The 27,560-nt window shown below is 41.8% G+C and overlaps 1 long non-coding RNA gene across 1 annotated transcript; it reads right to left on the reverse strand.

The window, feature by feature from the left end:
* Positions 1–11,520: 11,520 nt before the first annotated feature.
* Positions 11,521–22,211, reverse strand: LOC309966376. Its single transcript, XR_014326444.1, has 3 exons — positions 22,108–22,211; positions 15,182–15,396; positions 11,521–11,710 (listed from the first exon to the last, which is right to left on the reverse strand). It is a non-coding gene; the product is annotated as an uncharacterized lncRNA (long non-coding RNA).
* Between the last annotated feature and the right edge of the window lie 5,349 nt (positions 22,212–27,560).

The raw sequence follows: 27,560 nt of genomic DNA on the forward strand, positions 1-27,560 counted from the left end.
GCACAGCTGTACCTCTGATCTGATCACGGGGACTCTGCTATCTTGAGGATATGAAGAGTTAAAAGGATAGAGAATAATAATAACCAACATGCATGGAGAATTTACCCCGTGGCAGCACTATTCGGAATGCTTTTTGTATGTGTTACTCACTGAATCCTGCAAGCACCCCCTTGGAGGTAGATACTCTTACTCACATTTTACGGAAGATGAAATGCAGGAATGGGGAGGCCAAGGAACTTGCTCAAGGCCACCCAGGTTGTAAGTGGCTGAACCAAGTTTCAAAGGCTCTTGGGAGATCTTTGGTTTCGCTGGCAATCAAAACGTCATCTACATACTGAAGTAAGGTTCCTTCGTATAACTGTAGGTCCATTAGCTCTTTGGCTAGGGCTTTCCTGAAAATGGTGGGGGCGTTCTTGAATCCTGGGGGGAAGCACGATCCAGCAAAACTGCTGTTTCAATTTGGTCTCTGGGTCATCCCATTCAAAAGCAAAAAATCCTGAGATTTGGGACTTAAGGGTGTGCAATAAAAGGTGCCTTGTAGGTCCCAAACCGTAGGGCCAGCAGAAATCCCAGGATAAAGTTGTAAGTAAGGTATAGGGGTTGGCTACCACCAGATGAATGTCCTCAGCTATCTGATTTATTGCTCTCAGGTCCTGTACAAAGTGGTATTCGTGGGTCCCCGGCTCCTGGACTGGTAGGATGGGAGTGTTGTATGGTGACTGGCAGAGGCAGATGAGGTTATGTTCAAGGAAGGCAGATATCACTGGCTGGATTCCCTTTCTGGCATGTTCCCTTAAGGGCTGTTGTTTTAAGTTCGGGATCTTAGACCCTGGATGGAGTTTCACCTGTACAGGTGTTACCATCTTTGCTCTTCTTGGCCTCCTATCTGCCCAAACATCCTATCTTACCTTCTGCAGGATCTCTTCAGGAAATTCCAGGCACTCAGTCTTCCCTAGCTATAGTAGTGTTGCTTGAAGCGAGCAAGTTTGTTCTGGTGGCACCTTAATGTCCATCCTTTCTTGGGAGAAAGTGACTCTTGCATTTAGTTTACTCAAGAGGTCTCGTCCCAGCAGAGGTATTGGACACTCAGGCATGTACAGGGAAACTGCTTCAAATAAGTCTCTCCTATCTGACACTCCAGTGGCTTCCAAAAGGGCTTTTGGAGAGGTTTTGGAGACAGTCACTATCTCTGAGGAGGCTTTGGCCAGTTTAGAGTTTAGCACAGAGAAAGTAGGTCCGGTATCAATAAAAAAATCAACAAGCTTATTTCCCACAGTCATTTTTACCCAGGGCTCCTTGTGGGAAATATCAGTGGAGGCAGTACTTCCTAGGAGAGACCCTGGGCCCTGTCATTCTTGGTCACTATCAATCATCTGGGGCATCAGCAGAAGGGGCTGTGAGCAAATTATTTCCATATCTACGGTTTCCCTGGCACTCTGAAAGGCAAGCTTGGGGGTCTCAGTTCATCATTTTGTTTCTACCTCATGGGCCTTGTAAATGACAGAGTATGGTGTCATACTTCCCATCCACATTTTTATATTTTTGCTATTTATTTATATATCCATAAATAATCTATGAGATTGTTTTGGGCGTTTTCTAAAATTAAAAAAAAATTTTCCTTCATGTGATTATGATTTCCTTAATTAAAAAGCTTAGGTATAGGATAAAAAGATTAGGTTCCTATTAATAAGTTATATGACGTTTTTTGTTTCACTTGAATTTAACCAAACAGAGGTGAATGAAAATGCTGATATAGAGAAATATTTTATAAAACCACTTCCTAGTTTTTCCTGATTTCACTTTTCACATTTACATCTCGAGTAATGAGAACTTTGCAGGCCTCAGACCCTTCAATCTCACAATTCTAACCAAGATAATGAATCCATCCTAAAATTTGTTCACTGATTTTGGATTGCTGGGAATAAAGCCACACTAGTCATCAGCTAAACCTGAATCCAGTCTAAGGTATACACTACAGGTGTGTGTTAAATTAACTCTTTCTATCCTATGATTACGTGATTATGTAGTGAACTTGCCTTTTCTTATGGGGAGAGAGGTTGGGGAGTGATGGGGAGGGGAGGATGGTGAGGCGGGGTGTGGAAAAGGAAGGCAGCTTGTCATGGGAAGTAGGGGACCAGGGAGTGGGTCCTCATGTGTTCCAGGTATGTCTCTCCCCCGGTATTTTTGGATTGAGCTGGAAAGATGGGTACCAGCTAACTGGAAATCTGAGAATCACTGCTGCTGTCCTACAAGTCCCAGGGAGTCTCAGGACTAGACTGGACCCATTAGTATTTAAGTCAGATCTGGTAAATGCCAGCCAGATGGTACCAAACTCCAACTGGGACCTGGAGGGATTTGACTTTCTCAATAAGACCCCATAATGCCCAACCTCTCAGGCCTGCTTTAGTCATTCATTAACTTGCAATAATTGCATTTTACATGACTAGAATTTTGTACCCTACTTATTGCATTATCGTGAGATTTTGCTATACATTATAGAGTTAAAAGGGGTACAGATTAGAGAGAGGCTCCTGTAGAAAATAATTTCCAGTAAAATTTGAAAGGACCCTCATCAGTGAACATTGTTGGAAATAGGCATTTTTTTTGCTTTAATATTGAGTACACATGAGTATAAGAGTGAAACATAAAACTGAACGTAAAAACCATGCAAAAATAATAGGCTGTAAAGAATCTTGGAAAAAACCATTTGCCATGAATGTGACAGAAAATAGATGAGTAATTTTCTTACAATCAAAAAAGCTTATTCAAATCAGTAAGAAAAATCTAAGATGTCAAAAGAAAAGTTGGTGAATGAAAATTGGCCAATAAACAACATGAAAAGTTATTCATACTAGTAACCAAAAATGCAAATTATAACAAGCTATCTACATTATCAAATCAATAAAGCCTAAAATAAAAGAAAAATCTATCTAGCAAAATAAACATGTAAGCAGGTTTTTTTTTCTATGTGGTAACCAGTGAATTTCATGTTTGTTATTCTCTTACATAATTTTTGTATTTTCTAAAATAGGAAATTCATGTTTACAGTCAGAGATGTAAACATTAAACATTTTTTAAGCATTAAAAAAAAAAACAAGGATCCAACTCAATCAGTTATTTCACACACCTATGGGGAAAGTCAAATCAAAGAAACATTTTTACTTGAAGTCATTTTCATTCAGTTGGTCTTTCAACTTTAGAAAACAAACACCCTGAGTGTACTACAGGGTAGAATGTGATTACATTGTATTTAAAATTCTATCCAGTTTGTTTTTTTCTCATTTGTTGTCAGTAGGGTAAATGTTTTCCCAGCAACTCCAGGGAAGTGCTGCCTTTCAGCACTTTTGTTGGTTCAAAATGGTCAGGCCCCACGTCAGTTAGGGAGAGATGGAAAGACCAAGGAGAAGACTTTGACCATTGTTTAAAAGTTACGCACGATAGGTGGTTGGAGGTTACCACTGTGTTTGTGGCCTAGGGCCTTTGCCCGGGTTATTCTCAATGCTTGGGATGCTTTATCTACCCTCAGATAGTGTGAGTGAGTCTCTGCCTCATAGTCTTCAGGTCTTTGCTCATTTATCATCTTCTCAGGAAGCCCTTCTTTCCCCACCCTATTTAAGATTAATCCATCTTCTCTGGGGCTCCCTCTTTCTCCTCTCTGTTTTCCTTTTTTCCATAGCATGTATTTACCTAACATATTATGTGTTTTATTTATTTGTTGTTTGCTTGCTTGCTTGTTCTGTTTCTACCTAATAGAATGTAAGCTCTATGAGAGCAGGAATTTTTGTCTGTTTATTTTTATTCTGATGTTTCAGATGAGAAAACTGAAACCAGGTCTCTTAACTGTTACAACCCATGGTGCCTACCTACCTACCTATGCTGAAGTGATTCTATGAAGGACTCTACAACTAATCATAAATTATATTAATTACTGTTATGGATTAAATGTTTGTTACGGAATTCACAGGTTGAAATTCTAACTCCTAATGTGATGGTATTAGGAGGTACGATTTTGGGGAGGGGATTAGGTCATGAGGGTAGAACCCTCATGAATGGGATTAGTGCCCTTATAAGAAGACACAGGAGATCTCCCTCCCCCCGGCCTCTCTCTCTCTCTCTCTTTCTCTGCTCGGTGCCATATGAAGATACAATGAGAAGATGGCCATCTGCAAATCAGGAAGTGCCAGATCTGCTGGCACCTTGATCTTGGCCTTTGCAGCCTCCAGAACTATGAGAAATACATTCCTGTTGTTTAAGCTACCTCTAGCCCATAGTAACTTGTTATAGCAGCCCAAGCTGTCTAAAACAGTTAGTAAGGGGAAAGAGTTTGTTTACGGTGGAGAAAGGTGGCAGATACCTCTGGTATTAGTTTTCTACTGCTGTGTAACAAATCATCACAAATGGCTTGAAACAACATCCACTTACGATTTCACAGCTCTGTAAGTCAGATCCAACTGGGTTCTGTGCTCAGGGTCTCCCAAGACTGAAATCAAGGTGTTGGCCAGGCTGGAATTTCATCAGGAGGCTTTGGGGAAGAATTTTCCTTCAAACTCATTCAGGTTGTTGGCAGAGTTCTGTTCCTTGTAGCTGTAGGACTGAGGTCCCCATTTCCCTGTGGCTGTCAGCTGGGGGCTGCCCTCAGATCCTGGAGGCCAATCACAGTTACTTGCCACAGGTTTTCTCCAACTCAACAAGGTAGACCTCCCTGGAGTTGAATCCCTGTCACACTTTGCATTTCTCTGACTTCCCCTTTTGCTACCAGCCAGAGAAAACTCTGCTTTGTAAGGGCTGATGTGATTAGACTAGGCCCACAGATAATCTTCCTTTTGCCATATAACTAAGCAAAATCATGGCAGCAACACCATGGGGCAAGGTCATAGGGCCATCCTAAAATTCTGCCTACCACCCCACCTTAATCAAGTGATCAGTTTAACATTATCAGTAATAGGACAAATTGAAATTATGTATCACCTGCTAGGAGGCAATGAGAAGAAGCTAGCATCACATCTCTGATATCCCTACCAAAGTTGTATAACTTGAATATAAACATGAGGAAACATCAAACAATCCCATCAGGAGAGCTGTTCGACAAAATCAGTGGTCATGTATCAAAATGGCAAAGCTGAAGCTCAAAGGGATGGAAAAATAGAGTATTCCTTTCTACAGCATATTAAGAATGTAATTAATGTTTTTCAAAGTACACAGAAATGCCAAGGGTTTTGTCAAGGTCCCAGGCCACTCCTTTATATAGCAATAAGCAGGGTTTTAAATAGTTTTTTTTTTTATTTTAAAAGGAATTAATATTTACTGATTTTTTTTTTACATATTTCTCCTAGAATTCAGCACGCAATAAATACATAGGACTACTTTTTAGTTTCTGTTTTTTTAAAAAAATCAGCCTTTTCTTTTTTATTGTCTTGGTGACCTTAGTCTCTAGACATGACCAGAAACAAGGTCATGAGGTTCCACTTTTTGAGCAGCCCCACTGCCTTCTATGTGTATTGTTTCTCTGCACTTTGCACTACCACGTCCAAACATCAATACAATCTTATCAATTGTTACATGGTTGGCCAAGTTCCCCACACCATGACTTTGCATATGCATCCTCCTCACCCTGTCTTTGGATCTGGGGCTTTGGCCTTCTGATCCAAGGCTGTCGCTCTCTCTCCCAGCAAGGCAAGGGCAGCGGAGTCAGAGGCGGCAGGCCTCTGAAAATCAAATTATCCACAAGCCCCAGCTCATTCTTTCTTTTCACAACCTCTTTTTCCTGATGTTAGTTATTGTAATAAAGCGACACACACATCACCCAAATATACTCTTCAGAGTAAATCAGATACCAAGTATTTTCTTATAAGTCCAGAAACAGGTTAGTAGATTGAAGTTAGAACCTACAACTCTTCCAAAAGTATTAATGATTGCACATGTGCCAAAATAAAGCTCCCTGTCTTCTGCCTGCCTCTCAGATGATGTAACTGTTCTTGGACCCCACACTTCCCACTTCCTGGCAAAAATGTGAAACCAGCTAGTCCTAAGGGCCCTTGAACTCCTGAACTAATTCCTTAATTTCTGCTTGGGATTTCAGAGGAAAAAGAATGATCTCAGGAAAATACATCCCTCTACTTCTTTCTTCTCTGATTTCAGAACTTCAGATGTGCAGCTTCTTTCAGATTTGCTTGGTTTATTTCTAAACCAACAGGTGATATTCAAAAGCAGAAAATACTGCTGTAACTGTTGTGTGCTAATGTTCTGTAACTTATTTCATTTCTACCTGTAAGCTGGAAGCCAAGCACCCAGACAAGGATTTAAATATTTGCTTCATCCTAACTATCAACCATGTAACATCATCCAGTATGAATCTGTGAACTGAAAAAAACCCCGCACAATGTGAGGGTTGTGAGTTAAGTTATATTCATGTTCTTACTGAGGACTATAGCCCAGGAGACTATGGCCTCTTGGTAGCTCTGAGAAAGTACTCCGAAGAGGTAGGGGGGAAGGCTAGCTCATATATGATTTTTTTTTGGGGGGGTGCTGGGGAATATACGCAGTCAAGTATGCATCTTGGTAAAAGATTGCTGCTAGTCATGAAGAACAGGTAACTCAAGTCAATGATTTTAGTGCTTTACTATGTATGGGAAAATGCAAGAAGCTGGATTCATTAAAGTTCTTCCTGAGATACAATACATCTAACTATCTAAGGGGCCTGCTCGTCAGAAGCACAGAGCATCCTGTTATCATCTTCATTTCTTCTGTCTGGAGCACAGAGTTCTTCACCCTGTTATCGCCTTAGTCTCTTCTGTCTGAAGTAAGGGATGCACTGTTGGTCAGCCACTGCAGTGGGTTCATATTCGTAGAACTGGATGGTGAGCAAAACACTCTTTGCTCTTCTTCTGCTTGCAAATCTACCAGTGGATAAGTGGCACATTCACAGCTACATGCTCTACAAGCTCTGCTGAACAAATAGGTTTGTCTCCCTGGAGTTATGCCCTGCTTCTGTGTATGAGGTAGGCCAGAGCCAGCAGCTGAGGGAGCTCCAAGGCTAAAGGGCAGCTGTGCATTTTGGGCTGTGGCAGAAATGATAGGGCTGATTTAAGAGATTCACCTGGTACCAGCCAGGCTAGACTCACAGGCTATCAATGCTGGTGGGGCCTTAGAGGCACTGAAGGTCTTCCAGGTCTTCAAACATCACAGTCTGGCTAATGCCCAGCCTTCTCTAGTGGCTGGGAATTCACTTCTGCCAACTAGTATTCAGAAAAATCTTGTGTTGAGAGAGGTCTTTCTTACGCTGAGGTAAAATGTGCCTTCCTATATCTTCCACCTATAGATCTCAATTCTGTATGCTGTGACCACACAGCATCCTGATCCTTGTGTAATAAGCAAGAACAAATCTGACTCCATATTGGATCTGTTTCTTTTACTTTAACCTTTGTATTCTATTGCTTTTGCTACAAGTTAATCACTAAAGGGATGTTGCCTATAGCCTAAAATATGCATAATGGCCTATCTCTGGGAACGCTGCCTCCCATGCAATGAGCATTAAGTTAAAATACCTTTGTTTAGGGCTTCCCTGGTGGCGCAGTTGTTGGGAGTCCGCCTGCCGGTGCAGGGGGCACGGGATCGTGACCCGGTCCGGGAAGATCCCACGTGCCGCAGAGCGGCTGGGCCCGTGAGCCATGGCCGCTGGGCCTGCGCGTCCAGAGCCTGTGCTCCACGGCGGGAGAGGCCACAACAGTGAGAGGCCTGCGTACCACAAAAACAAAAAACAAACACCTTTGTTTAGCTCACAGGAAACATCCTGACCAGGCACACCTGTGAATCGCTGCAGGAAAGAAGAAATTAACATAACCCCTCTGGAGTCTGGCCAGAACCAGGAAATATCTGCAACAACTTATTGCCTTTTTTACTTTACCTCTTCACCTCCCCCTCTTTGTTCTATAAAAGAAACTAGCATCCAAACCTGGGTAAGACAGTTCTTTGGGACATTAGTCCACCATCTTCTCAGTCTACTGGCATTCCGAATAAAGTCACTATTTCTTGCTCCAGAAATTTGTCTCTTAATTTATTGGCTCATCATGCAGCGAGCAGTACGAGTTTGGACTTGGTAATGCTGTGAAAGCCCTCCAAATATTTGATATAGCTGTTATAGTCCTATGTTATACCCAGTTGTTTTGGGTAAATATCACCAATTAATTGATACAGATGAATAGATAAAGAAGATTGACAAAAAAAACCACACACACAAAAAACACACACACACACACACACACAAAAAGAAGATTGACAGACGAATGGATAAAGAAGATGTGGTACATATATACAATGGAATATACTCAGCCATAAAAAGGAATGAAACTGGGTCATTTGTAGAGACGTGGATGGATCTAGAGACTGTCATACAGAGTGAAGTAAGTCAGAAAGAGAAAAACAAATATCGTATATTAACGCATATATGTGGAACCTAGAAGAATGGTACAGATGAACTGGCTTGCAGGGCAGAAATTGAGACAGAGATGTAGAGAACAAACGTATGGACACCAAGGGGGGAAAGTGGCAGGGTGGTGGTGGTGGTGGGATGAACTGGGAGATTAGGATTGACATATATACACTAATATGTATAAAATGGATAACTAATAAGAACCTGCTGTATAAAAATAAATAAATAAAATAAAATTCAAAAATTCAAAAAATAAATTAAACAAATGAATTAATTTTAATAATTTAATTTCTTAATACATTTATTATCTCATAAATTAATTTTTAATATTAAATCAAGAGTAAATTAATTAATTAAATTCAATTAATACAGTTTAAATTGGACGTGTCTTTAATTTAGTACTGATAGCTTTAAGAGACAAGAAGGATCAAGCTGAACCTTCGAGGATGCCAGCCAGCGCATTGGTGAGGTCATTTTGAAGCCAAGGTCTAGTCTACAGTGTTGCAAATTTAAAAGTTCATCTTTGTTAGTTTACTCAGGAGTGACCTGAGTTGGGATAATCCATAATAATCTAGTTCATAACAAACAGATAAATGGGGCAGGATTCTAAGTGACTGTTCTGAGAGAGGTACCCATCATGCAGTCTAGAACATACATATATATGCTAGTCACACATTACCTTTTCATTAAATAGAAAGCCTTTGAAAACTACTTGAATATCGGGAGAGATTATAATAAAAACTTTATCCTGAGGCACTTACCTCTTGACTGAGCACCCAGCTGAGCACACTGGCCTATGCCTGCAGGCCAGTGAGTGGATTCTCTTTCCACAGTGCTGAAGGGGGAGTCTGACAAATTCTGGATGAATGATTCTTCTTGTTAAATATTCTTTATCTGCCACAAATGTGCTTCATCATCACATGTCTGTATTTGGCAGTACGTAGTAGTTAGGAGTCTTGGCTCAAGTCAGTTAAGTATTTACTAATTGAATGACTGAATAAATGAATCAGAAATCATTGCACAGGAAGAACAAGGTCAATTAAAATCGGACAGAATAGATTTTATGTTAGTTTGTGAATTTTTCAATGAAAAGTTTGAAAGCACTATCTTTGCAGATGAGATTTTTAAGAGCTGTCACCCCAGTCCTAAGTTAGGAAACACTCCAGCCATCAACATTTGTAACTGTTCTGGACTAAATATTTGTGTACCCCAAATTCATATGCTGAGACCCTAATCCCCAGTGTGATGGTATTTGTAGATGAGGCCACAGGAGTTAGATTAGATCATGAAGGTGAAGCACTCATGATGGGATTGGTGGCCTTATAAGAAGAGAAGAGAGAGAGAGAGATCTCTTTCTCGCTCTGTATGCACCCAAGGAAAAACCACGTAAGAACGTAAGGATGTCTACAAACTGTAGACATGGCTGTCTACAAACCAGGAAGATGTTCACCAGGAACCGAATTGTCTGGCACCTTGACCTTGGACTTCCCGGCCTCCAGAACTGTGAGGATAAATGTCTATTGATTAAGCCACCCAGGCTGTGTTATTTTGTCAGCCCGAGCTGACTAAGAGAGTAACATATCATTCAGAGTAGTAAGTTGATTCTGAGATGAGATGTAGGCTAGCTGTTTTCTTACTTTGCCTTGAAAAGGATGAAATTTCTGATGTCTTTCCCATTCAGCTCAAGAAATGTACCATGGAGGACTCTGTAGGTCCTGTGCTCTGTCTACAGTGGAGAGGGCCTGCAGAGGAGGACTGGATGGATGGTCCCAATCCTCCAGACAAAGGAGGATGTGAGGTCATCTGCTGTGGTCGAGGAGCTGAAATGCAGAAAGGGACTTCAGCGAGTGGAGAAGGCTTAGAATTGCTTCTATGAGCAATGCCCCAAGGAATTAACTAAGGATGAAAAGAGGAAACTTCAGCAGCCTTGAGGTTACCACTGAGGTTACATATTATGGATTCAGAGTTGATCCAATGTGTAGACTTTTGTAACTTTCTGCAGGAGCACCTGGCCGCCTGGAAGGAGAGAGACAAGAGGGTCGACTCCATCTAGCACTGGGGATTGGCAAGGCAGTTAAGAGCAAAGGATTCCAGGAGGCTTGTTGACATTAAGTAACTAACCCTTAACTAGAAAGAGCTTCAGAGCAGTTGGGCAAGGGATGTTTCAAAGCAGGAGGAGACTACCCAGGTATATAGGTATGAAATGGTTACAGACAATGAACCTGTGAGAACCCTGCCATCTCCCCCATTGCTTGGGTCTAGCCACTTCTCTGGTTTATACTTACATGAGGATCAAGATCTTCTTGTCCCCCTGCTGCCTGATCTCCCTGTATGCTCTATCCTTTGTTTAATTCCACTTCCCCTTCAAACTTGAGGCTCCCATTATAAATAACAATGACCATACCTGACTTGGTGCCCAAGTTGGTGGACAGTTTAGTTGAGACTCTGCTGCCACCTGGTGGTCCTTGGTCACTTCAGATGTCCAAGGTATCCTAGCTAGGAAGAGGCAAGTGAAACCAAGACAGAGCTGAATACCCCATACCTGAATACTCGGGTATGAGCATTCAAGGGGTCTGGAGTTCATGATGAGGGTAAAGAAAAAATTAGTAGGTATGAGAAAGACAGAAAAATATGAGTTTGTGGCCTAACAGAATTTCAGAGTTTGAAATCTTGATGACAGAGGAGTATTAAGTATCAATACCAAAGGAGTAGCCGTGGTTGTGTGCTTCTAAAAATGTCCTGAAGACAATAAAGTTGAAGGTCAAAGAATCCAGGGCCAGGCTGTTGCAAGCACCATTCACATTCTCCACTTGGAGATGAACGTCCCTGTGTTAGAGTCCATGTTTCAATAATATTTTTCATCTCCCACACTTCCCAACACATTATCTACAAAATGTTGGTTGAAGGTTGAAAAATCACTGATGGTGATTGCAGGGGGTGGAGTGGAGATGACAGCTGGGATCTGGCCGAGCTAGTTTCAAATACTTGGCTTTCTCAAGTTAAGCAGCTGCTTTCAACATTTCAGTGACTGCTCCAACACATGGCCATTGGGAAAAATCTCCCCTTAACGTGGTACTTTACAGTTTCACGTATATCCTCCTAGGGCAAGAAAGCTTCCATGATGTTGCTATGCGCTCATTGCCTGAAATGGGCAAACCACACTCAGAATTGCCCTTCTTACCTTCCCTGCCATTTATTTTCCACCGTGAACTTTCTGTAAGGACGATTTTCATCCAGGAGTTCTTAACATAGTGCTCATGGATCCCAGGCTTTGAGGAGGCTCTGAAATCAAATGCAAAATTCTATGCTTGTGAATGCTTGTTTACTTTCTCTCATTAAAAATAATAATAATAATTCTTAAAGGAATGTGTGGCCTATGAAAGAAGAGCCCTGGCTTTAGGCAATTTGACTTCCTTTGATCTCAGGCAAGTTTCTGTACCCTTCAAACTCCATCACCTCTTTCCTCCTTTCTGAGTTTGTAAAAGTTTTTGGAAGTTAATTACTCTACTTTCCCATCCTTCTCCTGGGAAGTTTGGAATTCCTGTACCTCTGCTTCCTGGGTAGCTCTGCTCTTGACCACACTGTTCTCAGTCAGTTGGGTCGTTGGCCGAACCAGAAGGGTTCCCTTCTCTACTCCCTGAAGGGTAGAGGATTTCTAGAGAATTTTTCATTCCTTACGTAGTGGATTCTACATTTCTTTTCTTTTCTTTTTTTTTTTTTTTTTGCGGTGCACAGGCCTCTCACTGCTGTGGCCTCTCCCGCTGCGGGGCACAGGCTCTGGACGTGCAGGCTCAGCAGCCATGGCTCACGGGCCCAGCCGCTCCACGGAATGTGGGATCCTCCCAGACCAGGGCTCGAACCCGTGTCTCCTGCATGAGCAGGCAGATTCTCAACCACTGCGCCACCAGGGAAGCCCCTGATAAGAATTCTTAATACCACTTCCCACCTAAAAATTAGCAAAAAATTCCCAGAGTCATTCAGGGTTAAATAGCGGATGAGGGTAGTTTTTCTTGTTCAGAAAAATTTCAAGCTGAAAAAAAAAAAACACAGTCAAACTTTACCATTGCTAAGCTATCAAACTGCTGTTTAGTTGAGCAAGTCAGGATATTCAGCCTCTATTGCTGACAAAAATTAATAGAACTGAAGTTGTGTAAGTATACAAGAGTGAATAAAGTTAATTTTTTTTACAGTATTGGTTCAATAATTCATGATAGATTCAAATATTGCCTTTGAAGTATCTGCTGATGAATCACACAAAGAATAATCACAGTCTTTAATATCCTTCTTTTCCACAAGCTTTGTAAATTTGTCCAACTAAGCCTTTTCCTGCTCCACACCAATTTTTATCACCAGGAGTTGTATACATCTTAGCAGATTCCACTTCAGGTTGTACTAAATTCGAAATTTTCTCAACTTCTTTGAAAATATTCTTGCTTGTAGCTCAACACAGACTATTCATAGAAGCCAGTTGTTCAGTCACTTCAAACTTGGCATTGACACATCCAAGTAAACAACAGCTGACCAGCATCAGTACAATCTTGTCAATTCATGAAGATACAAGGAAGAATACACAGAACCATTAACATTTTTTTTTTAAACTAACTATTGATGTTGCTACCAAGGTCCTCAACTCCGAACAGTTGTTCATACCAAAAGGCTGATCATCTTAAACAGGTTTATTTTCTCTGGACACATTTATTCAGCTTCTATGATCAAACACAATTTAATTAACTTCCCATCGGTAAATGGCTTTCCTTGCTTGCTAACAAGTGAGCCACTCAGAAACTCACTTTCTTTGCAGCCTCACTTACATTTTTAATTCTTGTGAAGAAATTCTGCTATAATGAGGTATTCTATTTTAAATTTCCTAATTTTTCCGACTGTTGTTTTCCTATGAGTTTGGGATATTGTGATGAGTGCTTAACCTGGAAATGTTGACATATCTTGTGTTATTTTAGCACAGTTATAGTGTCATTGCCTAATAAATATAATTCAATAACAAACAAACCACCCTCCACCAGTGATTTAAAAGTGCAACATTTGAAGTCCACTTTTCTTGTTTAGACATGAAAACATGTCTGGTAACGTAAAATAGAACAAAATAAAATAAAATAAAATGGTATAACAAAATGCTTAGCATTTGTAACACTGTTTTGAGTGAGTTATGACTCATTGAGTGATAAGCATGAAGTGATGAGAGTTCCACATATGGTCTCTGTTGCAATTTTTCAACTCTGCTGTTGAAACTCAAATGTATCCATAGATAATACATAAGTGAAAGAGTGTGACTGTGTTGCAATAGAACTTCATTGACATATACTAACCCTTAATTTCAAATATTTTTCACATCACAAAATATTCTTCTTTTGATTTTTAAAAACCATTTAAAAATGTAAAACCATTCTTAGCTTGTGGACCATACAAAATAGACAGATTTGGCCCACAGGCCATAGTTTGCCAACCACTGGTCTAGACCATTGTACCTCTAAAAGTTCCACAGATCTGTCAGGTTCCTGAATCTTTGTAGGGTTTATTTCCTATCACCTGAGGTGCACATTTCTTAATTAGGCATTCAAAGCTCTTGCCACTTTTTGTTACCGGGTCCAACTGGCATGGTGTCATCAATATAGTGGACCAGTGACCGAATGTCCAGGCAATCAAGGTCCATCATTATCATCCATGATCTATATACTTTAAGTGACGATCAGACTGGTGCACTGAATGGGGTACTATGGAGAGCATCACTCCTGCATCCTTGAAGTGGTTGAAGGGTGACATGAATCACTGCAGGATGTCCTTTCAATTTACTATCTTTGCCCAGGGATGGGGATCAGGGAGGACTTTTAGGGGTTTCCACTTAGCCTTTCCTACTATAAAGATTCACTCCACAGAGAACCAATGTGAGGGTTCTTCCAGTTGCTAAATATACCACAGCCCCCTGACTTGGGGTAGGACTCCATATATCAATTGTTCTCTAATCATCCCCACTCTAATAAGGAGGCCGATGCTATTTTGGGTTGCTTGGTATTCATGTTGACTTATCCACAGCCTTCAAAATACCTGAATATTCACTTTCCCCAGTGTGTAGTTAATCTGGAGGATTTACCAGTGGGAAAAGATATGTGGTCTGTTCTTTCACTCACTAAATGTCTGCAGGCCCTTTTGAGGAAGGATTGCTCATAGCTATGATAACTACTTGCTATGGTGCTTCAGGGACTTTCTTCAAGGGGACATGGCTCTTCAATCAATGGATTCTGAGTCTGAAAACTGCCTCAACTCTTGAAACTAGACAAGAGACCATGATTTTCCATTGTGGTACTGACTGACTCAAGATCTTTCTTGGATATATAAATGAAGCAATTGCCTGCCTTTACAGCTTGTTCCTAGGATACCATGGTTTGTTAGTCTTTGGCACAGATTCCTGTGGTTCAAGTCCCCTTGCTCATCACTCTGACCTTGTTATCCATTAGGATAATCGCACCAACCTGTCTTCCTTTAGACTTATTGTATCAATTAACACAGCAAATTAATTCCACCTACCTTCGCTCTGACAATTACATGCTCTCAACTTGCTTCTTCTACTCCAGAGTTCTATCATCCCCCCCTGACACCAGGGAGCCCAGTTTTCCCAGCAGTATTTCCTACTTGGCCTACAACCATGGCCTACAGAGGACAGAAAACACTGAGTTTGTTAAGATTCTAGTGTCTCCCTCATGAAGCATCACTTCTTTAGTGAAGAGAGTGTTCACTCACCTTCCTGAGAAACATAGTCATCTGGTGATTCTCTGGTGTTGCACAAATAAGTCAGTTCTAATAGGCCCGCCTTTCTGTGCCTTTGACCCCTTCCTCTGCCAAGGAATTTCCATCATCTCCACCTCATTTACTGTAGGCATCCTTTTTCCCCAAACTTTGAGGAGATATTCCAGGAGTTTATTAGGAGTGGCTCCAGGTGCCCTTGCCAGGACAAGCTGGGAGAGGAGAAAGCAAAGAGCAAGGGGAGTGAAAGAACAGACCACATATCTTTTCCCACTGGTAAATCCTCAAACCCAAAATCAGTTCTAAGCTGAGGGAGGGGAAACACTTTGAAATGGATGACAATTTGAATTTTCTGGCTGGAGAGTACCTTTTAATACCTGAAAAATCAGACTATTTAATACCCAACAGTGAATAGAAAGTGAACGGGGAGCCATTGGATCTGCCCATGGTATCTCCAAGGAAGAGCGAAGGGAGAGCCAACAGTGTTTTTGAAGGCAAAGGTAAAAGAAAAATAGAGCGGTTCCCTCATTGTACATTATCAATTATAAATGGTTCAAACGACCAGTTGCAAAAGTGTTGAAGTGCAAAATTGTGTTGCTACCTTCTAGTTCTTTGAGTTGTTTTTTCCATTTAGGACATGGGCTACAATGAGCCATTATGCAAGTGAAACCGCTAAGCATTCTGTTTTTATAAACACAGGTAACAAAATATATTAAATCTGCATACCATAATATGTGAACCGGTCTTAGAAGTTGAGAAGTAGTGACATAAGGGCCATACAAAGGTCTTAGCCATGAAGTCTGGAGCTCAATGAAGGGAAAACCTCACCCATGATATGGGGGGTGCTGAAGCTTTCATGAAGCAGATGATATTTAAAAGGACTCGAAATGCTGAGTATGATTTTGAAAGATATATAAAAAGAAGTCTTTCCAAGTAGAACGACAGGAAAAGGCACAGTAGTGTGCTACTAGGGATGAGAAATTCAATTTAGATGAAACAAGGACTGTAACGGCAAACAGTACATTACATCCACGTAGGGATGTCATGGAAAACTAAGCCTGAAAAAAACATGTTTGACTTGTACCTGGAGAGTCCTGGACAGCATGGAGCAGGATTTATACTTCATATGGAGGCACAGGAGTGATTGATTGAAATTCAAATACTTTCCCTAGTATTTTTCAAAGAATTTCCTGAATATGATTTTCAAGTTGTTTTTAAACCGAGTCTCAAGACAGAGCAAGTGGGAGTAAGAATCTGCTAAGGAGCCAGTGGCCAGGTAATTGCCGAAGCAGAGCAGTGAAGGCGGGGTGGGGTGGGGGGTGACTGGCTGTACCATACCACTCGGATGGGAACGGCCTGGCAAACAGAGAGAGCCCTAAAGATCGGTCTCTGTCCACCAGCCAGCAACAGCTGAGGTGGAAGGAGGCGGGTGCCTCTTACTCAGGCACTGCTTCTGGATTCGGCATTCTCCAATAAACCCCTCTTTCCTTGAAGTCCATCTCCAGCCCTGCCCCAGTCTGCTCCTGGTCTGAGTACAGCAAGTGAATGGTATACCACTGTATCAGATCCTGGGAGCAAAGGGCCTTCTTCTGAAGTTGATTGCTTAACCTTCATGTTGAATACTGGAGCCCAGTATCAAAAGACTATGCTTATATTAGCAAGCATATACTTGATCTTCAAATGGAAGAGAGTTATTAGAATGCTGCTAAGGTGTTGAAAACATATCGATAACTGTCTTAGAGAGTTGGTGCAGGGAAGTAATGTGACAGCACATGTAAAGGGGTTATCACTTCCTGGCACAGAGTAGACACTCAATATTAAGTTCCCTTTCTATCATTTTTGTATAGAAGGGAGTGGCACAGAGTAAGTAATTTATCTTTACACACTCCTTCCTTGAACCTCCCTGCCCAGCGCAGATATACCCATCACTATATTCGCCATTCCTGCGGACACGCTTCAGGTGGATGGTCTGAGCCTTGTACCTTCCCATCCCCTTCTTCTGGACCCCTGTGGCTTGATGCTGTTCCTCTATGATGCAATGCCTGAAGCAGTACTCAGTTCCCCAGGTATGGGCTGATTAGTGAAGGAGAAACAAAAAGGTTTCTTCACCTTGGCCTACATACTACAATTCTGTTTTTCCAAGCTAAGATTTCTTTAGGGTTTTGTTTTGCTATGTTTTGTTAAGAAGCCACAACTTGCCATTGACTCATTTTCAGCTTCTAGCCAACAGAAACCCCTGAGCCTTTTTTTTTTTCCATGTGATACTGTTAAATCATCTCTCCCCCACCCAGATCTTGGACAGCTGTTTGTTGTTCTAGATCTGAGTAAAGGATGTCTGTTAAATTCCATCTTGTTAGATTAATTTTCTCCATTCTAGCCTATCACAATATAAAAATTCTTGTTAAGTGAAAAATTAAATGCAGTGTATTGGCATACAGATGTCAGACTAAGGCCCAAAACATCAAATCATGGAAACCCCTCTAGCAGCAGAGTATAGCAACAACAAAACACCATAGAAAAGACATACGCTGTAGTTTTCTTAACAAAAATGACCCACGAGCCATATAACTCACCAGTGTTAGTCTCTGTTAACTTCCCAACATGCTAGACTCAAAACTTTTTTTCAGAATATATTAATTAAATCTCCAGAACATATGATTTCTTATTACAGTCCAGTATTTATATATTTGTATTTATTTACTTTTTTTTGAATGAAAGATTTTTACAATTCTATAGTGCTTCATAATTTTCTTTTTAAAAATATTTATTTGTTTATTTGGCTGCGTCGGGTCTTGTTACAGCACACGGGATCTTTAGTTGTGGCATGTGGGATCTAATTCCTGACCAGGGATCGAACGTGGGCCCCCTGCATTGCGAGTGTGGAGTCCCAGCCAGTGGACCACCAGGGAAGTCCCTACAGTGCTTCATACTTTTCAAAAGCTTCACACAGATGATTTCATATAATCCCATAATGACCCTTTTTTCTCCTACCCCATATTGTCCCCCCCCTTCCCTCTTCCCACCTATGTAAATAGTCTCACCTATGTAAATAGTCCTTTTTATTAAACCCTCTTCAAATTACAAATTTCCTTTGGGAACTGAAACTGATACAAGCTGTCAATCAGGATTCAATGGATAAAATAGAAATAGTTCTGAGTATTTTAAAAGAGAGAAATTTAATACAAAGAATTGGTTACATGGATATTGGAAGACCTGAGAGGCCAAATAAGTAAGAGTAAAGGAACCCAGAAATCAGCAACAGATGGAAGCCACTACCATTCCTATGACGGAGGGACAAAAAATACTGTGCTATCAGATCCTGGAGGCTGGAGTGCCCTGGAAGAAGTTATAAGCTAGTTCAAAGGGAACTGGAGCCATAGGAGAGACATGCTGCTGCCTGGAGATGCAGGCTGAGACAGGAGAAAACATCCCTCCCTCTTCCCTCCTCCAACTCTCCAAGCTTGTGAGTTGACTGAATCTGACCAGAAGCCAGCTAACATAGGAGTCTGAGAAAAGCAGTATGCAGGAGAAAGCAGAGCTGAGCAAGGTCGTGATCAGAGAACATGCACCTCATACCACACAGAGAAGACCCTTCTAAATAAGGTGATATTTCAGTAGAGACTTTAAAGAAGTAAAGAAGCAAACCATGCAGATATTTGGGATAAAAATGTTCCAGGTTGCAGGAGAAAAAGTGCAAAGGCCCTAGGAAGAGCATGTTTAGGGGCACAGGCAACGAATGATCCTACAACAGAAACAGCACGGGAGTGGTAGGAGATGAGGTCAGAGGGAAAGACAGGCAGCAGACCATATAGGGCTTTCTATGCCATACGATGGGCTTTGGCTTTTGCTCTGAGATGAAGTCATTGGCAAGTTTTGAGCAGAGGAGTGACATGATCTGACTATGGTTTAAGAGGATCCTTGTGGCTGCTGTGAGGAAAAGAAACTTTAATGGGGCAAGAGACCAAGAGAAAAAACAGTTTAGAAATTATCTCAATAATTGAGGCAAGGTAGCTTGGGTGAGGGCCAACAGGTAGAGGAGAGGTAAGATTTGCACCTATGTTGAAGATGGAGCCAACAGACGTCGTTGTTGGGTTATACGTGCATGTGAAAGGAGTGGCATCAAACTGACCTCAGCTTGAGAAGTGCAGGTTTGGAGGGGAAACCAGGAGCTCACTTAGGGACACATGAAGTGTGACACGGCTATTAGACACCCACACACAGCTGTGAGGGAAGGCTATTGAACAGTGATTCTGGAAGCTGGGAGATGTTTGGACCGGAGATGTAAGTGTGGTGGTCACGGGCATATAGACAGTCCTTGTCTTACTTTGTCTACTTGTCTAGAAGCAGACCCTGACAAGAATTTGAGCGCGAGTAGTTTATCTGTGAGGAGAGTTCAAGAATTACCAGTAGAGAAGAAAAGTGAGACAGGAAAAGGAAGAGAATCAATAAAATGTGCATTACGAAAGAAGTCATCTCTGTCGGCAACTGCAATTTGTCCCATTGTGGAATTCTGGGAGAGAATGTAGAACAGGCTTCCAAGGAATGTAATAGGGGCGGGGCAGGTTCGCGGCTGTTAGCGAGCGAGCGAGCGACGTTAGCAGTCCCGCTCAGCCATTGGTTGGCATCGCAGTGGGCCCCGCCCCCCTTCCTCTGTATAAAAGGAGCCCGAATTCGGACTGAGAGAAGACGGTATTTTTGAGACACTAATCTGCCATCTTTTTGGTCTGCGGGCTTTCTGACTCAAGTCGTTATTCCTTGCCCCAACAACTCGTCTCCCAATTTATTGGCCTGTTGTGCAGTGAGCAGAGCGAGCTTGGGCTCCGTAACAGGTATCCTAACTGAGGGATTGGAAAGCTAGGTTAATTATCCACCAAACTACCGTCCATCTTTGGTTGAGGGCTGCTCTGGGGGCATTAACTCTCCAGCACTTCCAGCTTCCTCACAGGAGACCCCTCGCCCCGGGGGCCATTAACCCCTCCCCTAACGCAGGGAGACTCAGAAGAAAGGTTGCCAGCAAGCAGCCTTCTGTGTGTACAGGCGAGTCTTGAAGGGATACAGGTGGGGCGGCCACAGCATGAAATGATCTAGCATCACCCCAAAAGCGAGTGAGGTTAGAGAGAAAAGGTGTCCAAAGTTCTATAGCATTCCAACATTTAGAGGTCAAGGAAATGAGAAGAAACCAGGAAAGGAGACTTTGGAGAGGCTGGTGAAAAAGAGAGTGGAGTCGTGGAAGGCAAGTTTAAAAAGTGCTCCTAGCAGGAGGAAGAGAGTAACTTTTTCAAACAGTTTTGTTGTGGAGAAACTGAACAGTGGCTGGAGGGAGATGTGGGGCTCAAAAGAGAGGGGTGTAAAAGAGAGAGAGAGAGAGAGAGAGTGTGTGTGTGTGTGTGTGTGTGTGTGTGTGTGTGTAAAATGGGAAATGTTGCAGCACATTTGCATGTTGATCCAGTCAAGAGGGAAAAACTGATTAGGCAGGAAAAAGCAGGAAAAGTACAGATATCCTTAGTAAATGAGAGGGAACATGGGATCAGTGCACAACTGGAGGGGCTTCCTTAAGAGCACACGTTCATCGAGGGTAAAAGAGAAGGCAGAAGCTGTGGCCATGTAGAGAGTGGGGGAGTGTGTAGAAATTCTCTTCTGAATTGCAATATTTTTCACAGAAGCAAGGAAGTTAGCTGATATTTGAGAATTGAGGAGGAAGAGTTGTTGGAGGATTGAGAAGAGAGAAGTTATGGAACAGTCATTCAGGATTGGGAATAGATGAGAGAAATGGAGAGATGGCCAAGTAGCACCAAAGGCCCACTTGAGCTTAGTGATCATAATTTAAAGTGAGAGCAGTCAGCAAGGTTGGGTCTTTCTCCAGCCATGTTCAGCTGTTGCATGCAGGCATGGAGTAGGGGAAATTAGATTTGACCAAGGTTGAGCAGGCTTTATTTATGACCCCCAACCTGTAATTTTACTCCAGGAAGACATATATAGTAATTAGCTAAGAAATAAAATTTTCTTGGCAAAGTCATCCTGAATTCCAAGATTCTTGGGAATATGCTATAAGCAAAGAGAGAAAAGTGATTTGTGGGAAAGTAAGGTAGAAGTAGCTTTACGCAATCCATTCTGAAAGTTTGAAATTTTGTTGCTCTACAAAAACTGATCTGGGATTTTTCAGGAAGCAATTGGCTAACGCTTCTACGCTCAATAAATGTTGTGAACTAGTCCTCCTCGCTGAGCCTCTTGGCTCTGGTGGACCCTGCAGCTACCTATTAGCTAAGGGATCAGAACCCAACATTCCATTTAACTGTTAGTGTTGTAAATAATCTGTTCCCATTCACAAAAGGATGAACATATGACAACCACAGACTGTAAAAAGCAAAAAAGGTGTGTTTTAAGTAGCCCCACCTTTCTCTAGAAGAAATTTTTACTCTGGACCTTTTGCAGGTAGAGCTCACATCTTTGATGTGCCTCTGGTCAAAGATTCTAGTAAGAAAACTCTGGATAATCTGGACCTTTGTTGTACTCCTCGCCAATGGGAGCTACGGTACTGTGTCTTTCCATCCCAGTATCCAGTTTCTGGACAAGGTCTAACGACCCAGCTACAAGCGCTCAGAAGCCACCGGATGTGGGCAACGAAAGGGGGGACATAGTGAGTTGAATACTGCTCCCCCAAAAGGTATGTCCAAGTTCTAATTCCTGGAACCTGTGAATATGACCTTGCTTGAAAATAGGATCTTTGCAGATGTAATTAAGAATCTTGGGATGAGATCATCCAGGATTTAGGATGGGCCCCAAAACTAATGACTAGTATTCATATAAAGAGAGGGGAGAAGGAGCTTTAAGACACACAGAGACACAGGGAAGGAGGCATTTTGAAGATGGAGGTAGAGGCTGGAGTGCTGCATCTATAAGGGCCAAGGATTGCTGGTAATTACCAGAAGCTAGGGGAGAGGCATGGAACAGATTCTCCCTCAGTGTCTTCAGAAGGAACCAATCCTGCTGACACCTTGATTTTCAGACCTCTGGCGTCCTGAACTGTGAGAGAATAAATTTCTGTTGTTTTCAGCCACACCTGTGGTAACTTGTTATGGTAGCCCTAGGAAAACAATACAGGGAGTGAACTCATAGCTTAGTAAAGTGAAGAATACATGGTCAGGAAAACCACAAGGAAGCATTCCTGGGACCATGGAAGGAGGCTGGGACCACCTGAGGTTCTTAAAACCTTGTGGCATTTCCCTTAGATTCCTTCTAGAAGAGTATGGCTCCTCGTCCAGAAATCATGTTTCTGGACAGTCTGGAAAACCTGCAGTAATTTTGAGTCCATTGTCCCATTTCCATGAAAGTGTTTGCAAATATTTTGCTCCCCAGGAAGTCCTACCCTTATGATTTAACCAGCCTGATTCTGCAGCCGTGAAATTTCTGCTTGCAGCAGGGCTGAGTTGAGAAGACCATCCTTGAGGAGGGCAGCCTCCCAGACACTTGTCTCTCCCTGGAGTCCTGACTTGTGTCATCTGGAATGAAAAGAAATAACAGCCAGCACTGCAGTTTGATGTACTGGTGCTTTTATTCATTCTCTTCTCTGCCTGAAGTGCTCTTACTCCACTTAGGGAGGCCCTGCTCACCCTTTGAGACTTGCCCAAATGCCTTCTGCTCTGTGAAGGCCACCCTGGAACCACGGAATTGTTCTCTTCAGCATTCCCACAGAACTTGTGCACTTCTGTTGAAGGACTTATTAAATTTAATTATAGCTTATTATGTATTTGTCTTACCTGAAACACTCCAGAGGAAGTGTTATTCATGTCTGAATCACCAGCACTTAGTCTAGAAGCTAGCTCAACAGATGTTTTTGGTATAAACTAAGGAAAGCAATATCTTAGAAAACGTCCAGTAACCAAACTCAAGAATTTCTTGAAAACATACAACTGCTCTTATTTAACTTCATCTATTTTGGATTTCAAGCCATTGGAATTTGGCAAGGAACAAAGTAACATAGAAATTAGTGTGTCCTCTATGAGTAAAGAGTTCAGTGAGTGTTTGCTGATTTGCTGTTATGGTCAGAGGAGAATTTCTCTCCAGGAGATGAAAAGGGCAATGTCACCCCCAGCACTGCAAGCTTCTTGAACACGAGGGAGGGAGAGTCTTCCTATTTTGGATTAAAATTTAGCAAAGGCTTTCCAGAATTAGCCACCGAAGAAGCACTCTGAGCCATCTTTCCTTTATCTGGTCACTGAAGAAAGCTAAAATGTTTACCACAGATGGTGTTCAAAGTGATGTTATCACTCCATGGTCTATCCAAATGCCTCCTCCCGTCATATTTGGTTTGGAGTTTTACCTGGAGTTTTTTTTTTTTTTTTTTTTTTTTGCGGTACGTGGGCCTCCCACTGCTGTGGCCTCTCCTGCCGCTCCGGACGCGCAGGCTCAGCGGCCATGGCTCACGGGCCCAGCCGCTCCGCGGCACGTGGGATCCTCCCAGACCGGGACACGAACCCGCATCCCCCGCATCGGCCGGCGAACCCCCAACCACTGCGCCACCAGGGAAGCCCTACCTGGAGTTTTATACATTTGAAAATATTCAGAATGAATCCTCAGTTGCAAAAGAAAAATGGGCTGTGCTCTAAGCTTATATGTGAATATGCTCCATAGAAAAGATGAAAACATCCAAGTGAACAGAAGCTGAGGGCATAAATAAAAGAGGAAGGTTTGGATAGGTAAGTACGTGTGTTCCCATGGGAACATACAGCTGCTGCCAACAAAAACCATGAGAAAAGGCTAGAGACTCTTCCTATGATTCAGGCTAAAAACAAATTTGTAAAGAAGTTAAAATACATGTGAATCATTTCCTTTTTCATCCACCACAATCATTACTATCAAGTCAAAATCTGTCCTAGCATCATAAGGAAAACCAGCCTGTTGTGACAACTGGAGATGTTTGCACTAAATAATCTCCCCACCAAGAAATCCAACAGCTTCTAATATCCACCACATAACATCGAAATGCCTTCACCTATTAAGACCCTCACGATCTGGCAGTACAATCTCTAACCCTCTTAATTCATGACTGGCTTCCCCATTTTGATCAAGATGGTCTCCTCACTACCTCCTACAGACTACCCCATGTATCATGTTTATTTATAACTCCAAACTTTACTTATACTGTCTCCCAGTGCATTTTCCTTTTTCTTTATTCAAACCAACTTATTCAAGTCCAGTCCCAGTATCATCTGATCTACATGGTTTGTCATGACTGCAAACTATATTGGTATCTCTCTACTCTGAATTTCTATACTGTCCCTCGATAGCTAGAATCCCAAGCTAATGTTTCTTTTGAAATTAACTTATCATTTATAAACACTCATTGGCTTCACACACTGTGCTGGGAGCATAATGGAGATTTCCTGAAGATCTTCTAGCTGTTTTCTTTGCTGGGCTCACCATTTTAAACAATTCTTTCCTTCCCAAAGATGACCAAGATAACTAAGGACTTTTTGCTCCTTTTCAATCCTATGCAAGGGAAGCACTTTTTCCCCTCTCCTTGGGCTAAGAAAGATTAGTAGATACTAAACTGGTGAGAGCTGTTAGAATCTTCAACTTTAACCCCTTCCAAATTGAATAAACCTCAGTTAAAGTGCAAATTAGTCACTAATTAAGGAAAGCTTGTGTAGATAAGAAAGTATTCATTTTGGATCCTTTTACCTCTTTTTGGCTATCCAGATTGTGGAATCACAAACGGATATTCAGTGAGATGTGCTGATTCTCAGCCCAGGATTCAGAATGAGAGTAATTCTTTTGGGATCTGAACGTTGCAAGAAAAAAAAAAATGGACAAGGCTAGATTCAGGTCTCAAGTCTGGCAATCCCAGTTTAGTCATGAACAGATAATGAAACCTCCATAACAATAACATTTGCTTAATATCCGAAACCTCCAAATGCCTCTATTTCTAGGGCAATATCATCTCTGTTAATAAGAACTTTCTAGATGCCAAGAAATTTAGCCTATTTTAAAAAGTCACTCTAGTTCACCTGTGATGAATGAGAGGAAAACTGAAACCAAAATTCTCCTCCCTTTAACTGAACAAATTGTAGCCTGCCTTTGAGTGACTTTCCTGTAGTTTACCTGCCGTGGTAGATTATTGTCAAAAATATTTACACCTTCTCCCTTTCACCCCTTGACCTTGGGCTTGGCCATGTGACTTGCTTTGGCAGATGTGACATAAACAGGGACTTGAAATGTGCTTGAGTGGTTGGGCTTGCCTCTTGTACCTCTGTCTTCACCATAAGAAGAGCACGTCTTAATTAGTCATCCATCTAAGGAGGGTGAAGAGCCACTGCCCAGCTGACCTGCAGCTTTGTGAGATTAAATGATTATTATTCTAAGGTACTGAGCTTTGGGGTGGTTTGTCACACAGAATTTGGGGGGCCATAGCTAATTGATATATATACCAATAGCTACACAAATGACCAGATTTTCCCCAATTCTGTTTCAGTTCCCAGAAAATACCATTCTTGACCCTAAAAGATGCAAGTATATTTTTCTGTGAGCTTCTAGATCAAATGGCACAGTGTGCTTCAGACAAACATGTCTATTTTTCTTCTTTTTATTTTTCTAAATTTCTGACATTGTTTCCCTCTGAGCATTGGGAGTGCTCACAGGGGAATGTGATGTCTCTGTTTGCACAGGTACTTACTTGATTCCAGGCTCAGAGAAATGATTGTGATCCCTAAATCTGTCACTGTGTCATGGACTGCTGAAAACTTGAAGGTCGGAGGCTATGTTAGCCAGGGGCTCAGCAAGAAATAGAGAGCATACCCAACTTTATTGTGTAGAGGCTTTTCAATAAAGGAACTATTTATAGAGATATAGGCAGAGTTAGAGGAGCCAGCGAGGGACGTTGAGACTCCTCCAGGGACTAGGGACAGAGGGGGCTGTTGTAATCCCCAGCCTGAACAGCAGGGGAAGTCAACCCTATTTCCAGAGCCTGGTTGACAGCTGGAGTCAAGAGGGGACTACCCAACCCAACCACAGCTGTAGTTCTGGTGATGAGGCCACTGATAGAACCACATTGAGGCAGTGAGTGAGTGGGAGGGAATAAACACCCTGGCATCTCTCTCCTCCCACAATCTGGTCTACTGCTGGTGCCTCCCACTGGTCAGAGGGTGACACAGTTCACAGAGGCCAGCGTCCCAGTACAAAGAACAGAGCAGAGGAGAACAGAGAATGGATCTGGGGAGGATCAAAGAATAACCAGAATAGATGTTTATTAACGCCTGCCCCAGTTTCCTCTGGAAAGAAAACATGGGTGGGGAAGGGAGGATGAGAAAGGTGTTATGTTTACAAGGATACCGGTTACAGAAAGCGTACAAAGTCTTTCATTGTGAATTGATGAGCAAAGAGATGGGGAATTAGAAAATCTGGGACTGGACTAGTAGGTATCTTTGCACTGCACTATGTTGACTCAAGGATTTCTTTGAAAGTATCATGACACAAACCTGTGGCACTAGGAGTTTCTTTCTTCTTCTTCTTCATATAAACCATAGAGTATATTTAATTCAATTAAACATGAAATTAGAATAAGATTCAGTCCTTATCAGGTAGCAATTACACTGTTAAAAGAAAAACCAGTGAAATTAATATTAAATTACCTGGAAGATAATTATTTGAAGTGGGCTACGGAACTAAGCTTCAGGCCTGAATCTCTGGATTTGGGATTGGGATTGAAGAAGAAATATTTTAATGGCTGGAAAGTAAAATTTATCTTGGTGCTAGCATCTTGGGCCATGGGACCCTGATGTTGTTTCAATTTTGTGATACTCTTACGATTCTTGACCTATAAAAATATTAAGTGGAGCTGTTTACCAAACTTAACTCATGGCACATCCATAAACCTAAACTTGCCAGAATATTTTAGCTGTCATCGTGTTCATGTTTTTGAAGGAAGAGTGTGTGGAGGGCAAAGAATGCTGAGGACTCCTGGGTCCACACATACACACATGCCTGTACATACACCAGCGTCAGCCATCTCTCTTCCTTCAGCAAAGCTATCCTTTCCATTTTTGTTTCCAAAAATGGGCAAAGGTGAGTAAAACCAAAACATCAATACGTTAAGAATGTCTTTTATTATACACAGAAGTATCTTAATATGCTGAGAAATAATATACATTATACAAATTTGCTTTGAGAAAGCAAGTAGCTAACTATCCATCTGAACTCAAATATGTGGGACAGACTTCCTTAGTTTGGGGATTATTCCTTAAACTCGATCTTTACCTGAGAAGAATCTCGAACAATAATACTTCAGGGATAACACCAGGTAAACTCGAAGCGAATTCTAGGTCTTTAGGATTGCTGGATGTGAAGTGAAGCATTTAAACTGTTAGAAGATTTATTAACA

Source organism: Leucopleurus acutus (genome assembly GCF_964270905.1).
Source record: "Leucopleurus acutus genome assembly, chromosome: 9".
NCBI classification, from domain to species: domain Eukaryota; kingdom Metazoa; phylum Chordata; class Mammalia; order Artiodactyla; family Delphinidae; genus Leucopleurus; species Leucopleurus acutus.